This window comes from Spea bombifrons, chromosome 1 (assembly GCF_027358695.1).
Source record: "Spea bombifrons isolate aSpeBom1 chromosome 1, aSpeBom1.2.pri, whole genome shotgun sequence".
Classification (NCBI taxonomy): domain Eukaryota; kingdom Metazoa; phylum Chordata; class Amphibia; order Anura; family Pelobatidae; genus Spea; species Spea bombifrons.
In genome coordinates this window covers 60,609,973-60,618,492 of record NC_071087.1, presented here as the reverse complement: position 1 = coordinate 60,618,492, position 8,520 = coordinate 60,609,973, and the positions used below count along the sequence as shown (strand labels likewise).

General features: G+C 51.8%; 1 long non-coding RNA gene across 1 annotated transcript; it reads left to right on the top strand.

Moving 5' to 3' along the window:
- Positions 1 to 2,494: 2,494 nt before the first annotated feature.
- On the top strand, positions 2,495 to 7,363 carry LOC128473700 (uncharacterized). Its single transcript, XR_008346289.1, has 2 exons — positions 2,495 to 2,537; positions 7,306 to 7,363. It is a non-coding gene; the product is annotated as an uncharacterized LOC128473700 (long non-coding RNA).
- Positions 7,364 to 8,520: the final 1,157 nt, after the last annotated feature.

The window sequence follows — 8,520 nt, the reverse complement described above, 5'->3', positions numbered from 1 at the left end:
GATTGGTGGCTTCGTGGGAACCTCCGGCTTGGTAAGTACCCGGCGTATAAGACGACCCCCCACTTTTAAGAAGCTTTTTTGGAGTTAAAAAGTCGTCTTATACGCCGGAATATACGGTATATTTTTTAAATCAGATAACATAGGCTTTTTCACAAAGTTTGTTTTACAAATTCACATGTGGCTTCTATCTGCCATATTTCTGTTCTGTAACAACCCGATGCTTTTTTCACTTATTATACGTTCACATATATGTATACTGTAGTGACATTTAAATCCACCCTGGGGGGGGGCGTGTCTGGCCGCCGAGGAAGATGGCCGCATGAGCTAGTTGCTCCGCCGCTGCCCGCTCGTTCCTCTAAACTCCCTGACCGCTACACTAGCATGGGACGCAATAAAAAGATGGTCTCTGACCCCTCTCCTGCCGTGGATCGTCACAGGCCCTCCTCGGCTTCTCTCCGCGAATATTTTCGCACTCCGGCTGACTTGGCCTCGCAGGCCTCAGGGGACCACGAGGCTGCATCTCCGGCCAGCTCTTCCTCCGCGGAGGAATCGGCTTCCATCTCGCACCCACCTTCATCATCTCACCCTCCGGAGGTTGTCCAGCTGTTCTCCTCGGCACCATGGAAGGCTGACTTCTCTCTTCTCATCGCCGAGCTCAAGCAGGTGGTCCGCGACGAAGTCTCGGCCCTGCGCACGGATCTCTCCGCTTTGGAACAGAGGGTCCTGACCTTGGAGGATTCGGCGACTCAACAGAGCCTTGCTGTTGCATCCACTCGACGCCTTGGTGAGTGCCACGCGACTTACCTCAGGGAGCTGCATCGCCGGGTCGAGGACATCGACAACCGTAGCCGGAGGCAGAACGTACGGGTCAGAGGGGTCCCAGAGTCGGATGCGCCGGAGGACGTCTTCGGCCTGCTCAGAGAGATCTTCAATGGCCTCCTGGACCGTCCGCTGGACACCCCCGTGCCTGCAGATAGGGCTCATCGCGCCCTGCGCCCCCGTGGAGATCCGGGATCCCCTCCTAGGGACATCATATGTCATCTGACTGACTTTCGCCTCAAGGAATCCATCATGGCCCGCGCAAGGGAGGTTGGTGAGTGGTCCTTTCATGGGCACCCAGTTTCCTTTTACCAGGACCTCTCTGACTTGACGCTCCAGGCGAGGCGGGCTCTTCGCCCCTTGCTGTCGGAGTTGCGGCGGCTCCGCATACCATACCGCTGGGGCTACCCATTCGCTTTGGTCATCCGACATGCCAACCGGTCCCTGACTATCCGTTATCACCACGATATCCCGGAGGTGCTCCGATCCTTGGCCTTGCCTGACCTCCAGATCCCTGACTGGGTGGATTTCTCTGCGGTGCCTGGCCGTCTCGCTGGTCCCCCACCCCGGCCTCGTGGATTGCGACGCCCTGACACGCGACGGAGTTCTCCGCTTGACCCCCCTGCCTTATTGGCCTCTCGGCGTATGGGCCCGATAGAGGAGTAGAAGACTTTGCACCGCACTCAATTCCGGCCTGTCGTGGCGATTTATTTTTGTTTCTTTACTCGGACTGGACTGTCCTGTTTCCTCCATTTATTTTAATTTTTTTTTTTTTTTTTTTTTTGTTTTTTTTTTTTTTTTTTTTTTTTTTGTTTTTTGGGAGGTTTCGGGCCTCTGCAACTACTTGCTCCCCGTAGCTCTTCTACCGCCCCCACTCTCCGTGTGGGTTTGGGGGACAGGGGTGCCGTGTCCGCATTGAACCTTCTGTTGCTCGTGTCTGCCAGAACCCCCCCTGATTATGTATGTGTATATATGATATGATTTTCTTTTTATTTCTTCGCTATGTTCACACGCACTCACACACAACACTGCGGCTATGGGCGCCCGGGCTCTCACGCACACACATCCCTTCTCTAGGCAGTGCCTTTGTCCTGTGCCTATGCTTGCGGTCCTCGCTCCTGCCGCATCGCACTCATGTGCCTGCTAGAGCTTCCCTGTGTGGGCTGCCGTGGATCACATAAGATCGCGTATGTTTTTTTTTTTTTTTTTTTTTTTGTACCCTATGCCTGCGGGCGTTGCACATGCTGCGCCGCGCTGGTACGCCTGTCCACCCGTTTGCGGGCCGGCTGACATGGTCCGCCCTGCTTGCGTGGTTGCGTTGCCACCTGCGTTCTTCTACACACACACACACACTCACGGTACACGATATATATTTTCTTGGCCCCCCCCTTTTTTTTTTTTTTTTTTTTTTTTTTTTTTTTTTTTTCTTCTCTCGTACATTTGCGCAGGTTGCCTGCGCCTCGTCACGCATACGTTTCTCCTTGTGTGGGGCTGCCCTCTGCGTCATGGCTGGCCCTTGGCCCCTTCATTTGCTTTGCCTTGGCACGGCCGGTGACTTGGTCTTACCTCTGTGCCTGCGGGCACTCCGCACGCCACACCACATTAGCGTACCATACGTTTTGATGTTTTGTTCTGTATACACGCTCACACATGATATATATTTTATTATTTATTCCCCCCCCCCTTTTTTTTTTTTTTTTTTTTTTTTTTTTTTTTTTGTACATTTGCGCAAGTGGCTTGCACCTCTTTGCGCATACGTTTCTCCTTGCGCGGGGCTGCCCTCTGCGTCCTGGCGGGCCTCTGGCCCCTTCATTTACATTGCCTTGGCACGGCCAGTGCCTTTGTCTTACCTTTATGCCTGCGGGCGATTCACACACCACATCACACTAGCGTTCCTCCATACGTTTCGATGTATTGTTCTGTATATGCCTGTACATTAATATATTTTTCTGTTTATGTTTAATTACTTTTATTTTCTTATTATTTTTCCTGGCCACGACACTTGGCCTTCCTCTCCCTTGGTGACGGCTTCTGAGGTCTTTCTGATGTCCCCTTTCATTCGTTATGTTTTGATATGCATGGCGGTCTTTTTGTTACCGCTCTGGTTTGCTCTCTCTAGTAAAAGTTAGCGGGCGGCGGCCTGCTCTTGGTTCACTTATTTTTGTGTTTATTTTCTGTTCTGTGGTTTCATCTTTCCTTCCGGATTTGACATCTCCCCTGCACAGGGGCGCCCTGTTGCTGTCGGGTGTATACTACCCGTCGGGCGCTGTTGGTGTTTTTCTTGTCCTGACCCTTGCGGTCCCCCCCTCCTCCTGTTCCCCTTTCCTTCTTTACCTTTTCTGTTTCCTTTTCTCTCTTCTCCCCCCTCTCTTCTCTCTTCTCCCCCCTCTCTTCTCTCTTCTCCCCCCCTCTCTTCTATTTTCTCCCCCCCCTCCCCCCCCCTTTAATTTTTTTTTTTTTTTTTTTTTTTTTTTTTTTCTCTTTTCCCTTCTCTCTCTCTCTCTCTCTCCTTTCTTCTCTTCTTTTTGTTGTTGTTGTGTTTTTATTTTGGTGTGTGTTTGTTGTTTGTCCAATGTCGACTCCACCTACCCGCGGGCTTAATCTGCTCTCACTTAATGTCAAGGGCCTCAACACCCCTGAGAAACGCTCCTCCCTCTTCCGAGACCTTCGCAGAGGTCGGGTAGACATCGCTTTTATTCAGGAGACTCACTTCCTGGGGTCTCGGGCTCCTAGGCTCTCCTGCCGCTCATACCCCACCGGTTTTTTCAGTAATAACCCATTGGCAAAATCTAAGGGGGTGGCGATTCTTCTCTCTGCCCAGTTACCCTTTTGCTCCTCGGGCGTCGTCGCTGACCCTGAGGGGAGGTATTTATTGGTTAAAGGCAAGATCGCGGATCAAATGTACACGCTGGTGAACGTTTACCTCCCTAACCGAGGTCAACACCTCGCCCTTCGTTCTGTACTGCAGCAGCTTGATGGCTTTCAGGAAGGGATTTTAGTCCTAGGGGGTGACTTTAATGTAGCACTGTATCCGTCTTTAGACACTTCATCCGGGACGACGCGGACCCCCCGCCACGTCCTCCGCAGGATCCACTCGCTCCTTACGACCCACAGGCTAGTTGATTGTTGGAGGGCTCTTCATCCTGACACTCGGGACTACACTTTCTTTTCCATGCCGCATAACTCGTATTCCCGTATCGATCTTTTCTTTCTTCCTTGCCACTTCGCCACCCTCCTCCGCAGCTCTTCCATTGGGGCGACGACCTGGTCGGACCATGCCCCCTTGTCTCTTTCCCTGGCCTCCCCTCTCCCCCATCCTACTGGGGGCTCCTGGCGTCTTAATGAATCTATTTTATCGGATGTGCTGGCCCGCTCTGAGTCGCTTGAGGTTCTCCGCCATTATTTTCAGGATAACCTCCTCCAGGGTACCCCTGAGCTGACGGTCTGGGAGGCGCATAAATGCGTCATTAGAGGGCATTTTATCAAGGAGTGCTCTAAGCGTAAACGCGCAGAGCAGGAGCGGATAGACAGTCTCTACGCCCAGATAGCCGTGGCAGAGCAGGCGCACAAAACCTCGGTGTCTGGCCGCGACCTGCAGCTCCTCTTGTCTCTCCGGGGTGAGTTGGCCTCGCTCCTTAATCGCCGACTGCACACTTCTTTTCTGAAAACTAAGGCAATTTATTACGAGCACGGCAATAAGCCGGGTAAATATTTAGCTCGGGCCTTGCGGGCCATTCGGAAACCGACCTATGTGCCTAGGATTCGCTCTTCGAGCGGCCTCCTACACTCGCACCCCTCTGATATTTCTCGCTGTTTCCAGAGTTATTATGAGGGCCTCTACAACCTCCGCGCGGTCCCCTCCGGCTCCGCGCTTCCTAGTCAGTCCCGGGACATTAGGTCGTATCTCGATAGGACCGTTAAACGGAAGATCACGCCCGATGAGGCGGCCGCTCTAGACTCCCCAATCACGCTGCCGGAGTTTCTCCTTGCCCTTAAGTCCTCCCCGGCGGGGAAGTGCCCAGGTCCTGATGGGCTTCCTTTACGCTACTACTCGGAATTTAAAGATCTTTTGGGCCCCCACTTTGTGAGTGCCTTTAACTCTATTCTGTCGGGTGGCCGTATTCCAGATCATACTTTGTCTGCCGCAATTACTCTCATTCCGAAGGAGGGCAAGGACCCGGAGCAGTGCAGCAGCTACCGCCCAATTTCATTGCTTAACGCAGATTTGAAGTTGCTGGCCAAGATCCTTGCCAACCGGATTCAGCCTTTCATGCGCTCGCTAGTTCATCCGGACCAGACGGGCTTCATCCCTGGACGTGAAGCCAGGGACAGCACTATCAGAGCCCTTTCACTTATGCACTACGCCAAGCACACCTCCACCCCGACCATGCTGCTCTCCACGGACGCTGAGAAGGCCTTTGACAGGGTGGACTGGCCGTTCATGCTGTCCACCCTGTCCCATATGGGCTTCGGTCCCGGTCTGCTGACCTGGATTCGGTCCTTATATTCCACTCCCTCCGCTCGCGTCCGGGTTAATGGCTCCCTCTCGGATTCTTTTGCTATCCGTAATGGGACGAGGCAGGGCTGCCCGCTTTCCCCACTGCTGTTTGTGCTTTCTGTTGAGCCCTTACTCCAAGCCGTGCGGATGAACCCAGATATCTGCGGGTTGCAGGCTGGGGGTACCCATCATAAAATTTTAGGTTACGCGGACGACCTGCTGTTCGTTGTGTCTCGCCCCCAGATCTCTCTCCCCAATATCCTTCGTGAGTTTGCCCTTTATGGTGCCCTTACGAACTTCAAAATTAATGCCTCCAAGTCCGAAATATTGAACATCAACCTTCCTCATGAGGTGGTCGGTCCCTTGAGGGCCTCGTTCCCTTTTGCTTGGTGCCCCTCTAAGCTCAAATATCTCGGGACCTGGTTGTCGCCTGATTTCTCTCAACTCTTCCACTATAACTTCTCACCCTTACTGACTACTCTCCGGACTGATCTGAGGTCCTGGAAGTCGTTGACGATCTCTTGGTTGGGTCGTATCAATGTGCTCAAAATGAACGTCATGCCTCGTTTCCTATATCTGTTCCAGACCCTCCCTATCGCGGTCCCCCCATCTTTCTTCGCTTCTCTGCGTACGGCATTTCTTCGCTTTGTCTGGGGCTCCCGGGCTCCTAGGGTACGTCTTGCCACGCTAATCCTCCCCAAATCTAAGGGCGGTCTGGCCTTGCCCTGCCCTAGCACTTACTACAGGGCGTGCCATCTGCTACGTGTGCTGGAGTGGTCCCATAGTCCGGCACACAAACAATGGGTGGCTGTTGAAACCGCCTTGCTGGGCCTTCCTGCGCGCTCTTTGCCGTGGCTTCTGCCCCCTACTGCCCGGGGAGTGGCTTTGCCTCACCCCTTTATACGGGCCACTCTTGATGTCTGGTTCCAGGTTCTTAAGAAGACGCGTCTGTCCTCGGTGCCCTCGCCGCTGACCCCTGTTCGGAATAACCCTGACTTCCCCTCTGGGATGAGCGGGGCCCTCTTTTCGGCTTCGACTGGGGGCGGGAGGTCTGAGATCCGCGCTTTCCTCTCCAGTGAGGGTCTTAAGCCTCTGGATCAGCTTTCCCCCCGCTCACCCCCCTCTTTTCTGGACGCTTTCCACTATGCTCAGCTGCGTAACTTTGTGCGGTCACTCCCCCGGAGACATGACATGACGCGTGCGCTCACGGTGTTTGAAGAGTTGTGTGTTGCTGCTGAGCTCCCGCCGCATGGCGTCTCGCGGCTTTATGGTTTGCTCCTTGAGGCTCTTAACCCAGTGCCCCCTGTGTATATGGGACGGTGGGAATCCGAGCTACAGGTTGTCTTTACGGCGGCCCAATGGGAGAAGATTTGTGTCTTCACTCATTGCTGTTCCAGGAGTGCTAGCGATCAGGAAATGTCATACAAGCTGTTGGCCCTTTGGTACCGACCCCCTGCCTTGACTTCTGTATACCGCCCCGACGTGCCGAACAGGTGCTGGAGGTGCGACGCCTCTCCTGGCTCTCTCCTGCATTTGTGGTGGCAGTGCCCTCGTATAGTTCCTTACTGGACAGCTGTTCATACCCAGTTGCAACGTCTCACGGACCGTGTGGTTCCGTTCACGCCGGAATTTTGCCTTCTCCTTCATACCCCTCTCTCGGAACGTTGGTTCCGCAGATCTATTACGCGCCACCTTCTCACGGCGGCTAAGGCGCTCATCCCGCTGCATTGGGGTGATCCGGCCCCGCCTACCTTTAAGGAGTGGGTCCTCCGAGTTGAGCGAATAAGGGTCCTGGAGGAATTGCACCTGCTTGCCACGGGTGCGGAGGCGCGATACCAGAAGACTTGGTTCCACTGGCTGGAGTTTATTGCAGGCCCCCTTGTTCGCCCTCTGCTAGATTAGCCCCACAGGGATGTTTTCCCTTTGCGTTTGGTGTGGTGGCCCGGTGGGGTGGTGGTTACTGTTGTGGTGTTTGTGTTTGTGTGTAGTGGTTTTTTTTTTTTTTTTTTTTTTTTTTTTTTTTTTTTTTTTTTTTTTTTTTTTTCTCTTCTTCTCCTCTCTTTCTCCCCCTCTCTTCTTCCTTCTCCCTCTCCTTCTCCCCCTTCCCTCCCCTCCCCTCTGTGTTTCCCCCCTCCCTTTCCCACCTTAGTGTTTCCCCTTCGGCTTCCGGGCTACTGGAACGGGAGCTTCTCTAGCGGCCGTGTATGCGACAACGAGGTGCCCTTTGCACTACCTTGCAGACCCTTATGCTAGGGGTTCTTATGTGTGCCACTTTGCCTCTTGTCATATGGTTCTCCCGTGCAGACGTACGCTGTTGCTATGTGATCTGCCCGTTTTACGATGTAATGTTGTATTCGTCTTTTGATGTGTGGCTCTCTCTATGCGTACTGTGAGCTGCCCTAATGCGTTCTGCCCCTTGTATTGAGCTATGTTACTGTGGGTCTCTTGTTATGACCATTGTTTTTTCTGTTTTACCCCGCCCTTCCCCCCCCTTTTTTTTTCTTCTGTATCCCTTTTTCCCGAAAAATTACAAAATAAAGAAATCTTGATTTACCCTAAATCCACCCTGGGACAGCTGGATAAATGGCTAGAAGGCGCAACATTATGGACTAGTAGATGTCTTATCAGTGTTATTATTATTATTATACTTTATTTATAAAGCAGCGCTGTACAGAGATGAAGGTGTTAGTCAATAAGTCACTAAAATGTTAGCATAAAACATGCAAATAGTTGAAATACAGTGGGGTGATATTATATCGCTTCTTTTTGTATGTATTTGTATGTATTTTTTAAATTAGTTTGCCATTATACCACTACAAGAGTAAACCAAAAACAAAAGGAACCCGACAGCTGAAATATGAATGCCGACAGTTAGGCTCTTTGGGAGTCTCGATAGCTGAATACATCTGGAAGTATCAGTTTTATTGTTGTAAAGTAGGCTGTGTTTCAGTGCAAAAATAATCACAAAGGCTTATTCACTGAACACGTGATTTGTTTGAAGCTTTTCAGCTTACAAAAAAAGCAACCCTGGTGATTGTTTACTGTTGAAATGGATGTGTTCGGCTTCATAATGCAGAGTCACCGTGGAGAGATTTTTGATAATACACAAGTCATGGTCAATGCTTTTTGCCAGAGAAACTTTCCTGGTTTGCTGGTTTTCCCCTTAATAATACATAGTGAAGTCAGCAAGTTGAAATGTTTTG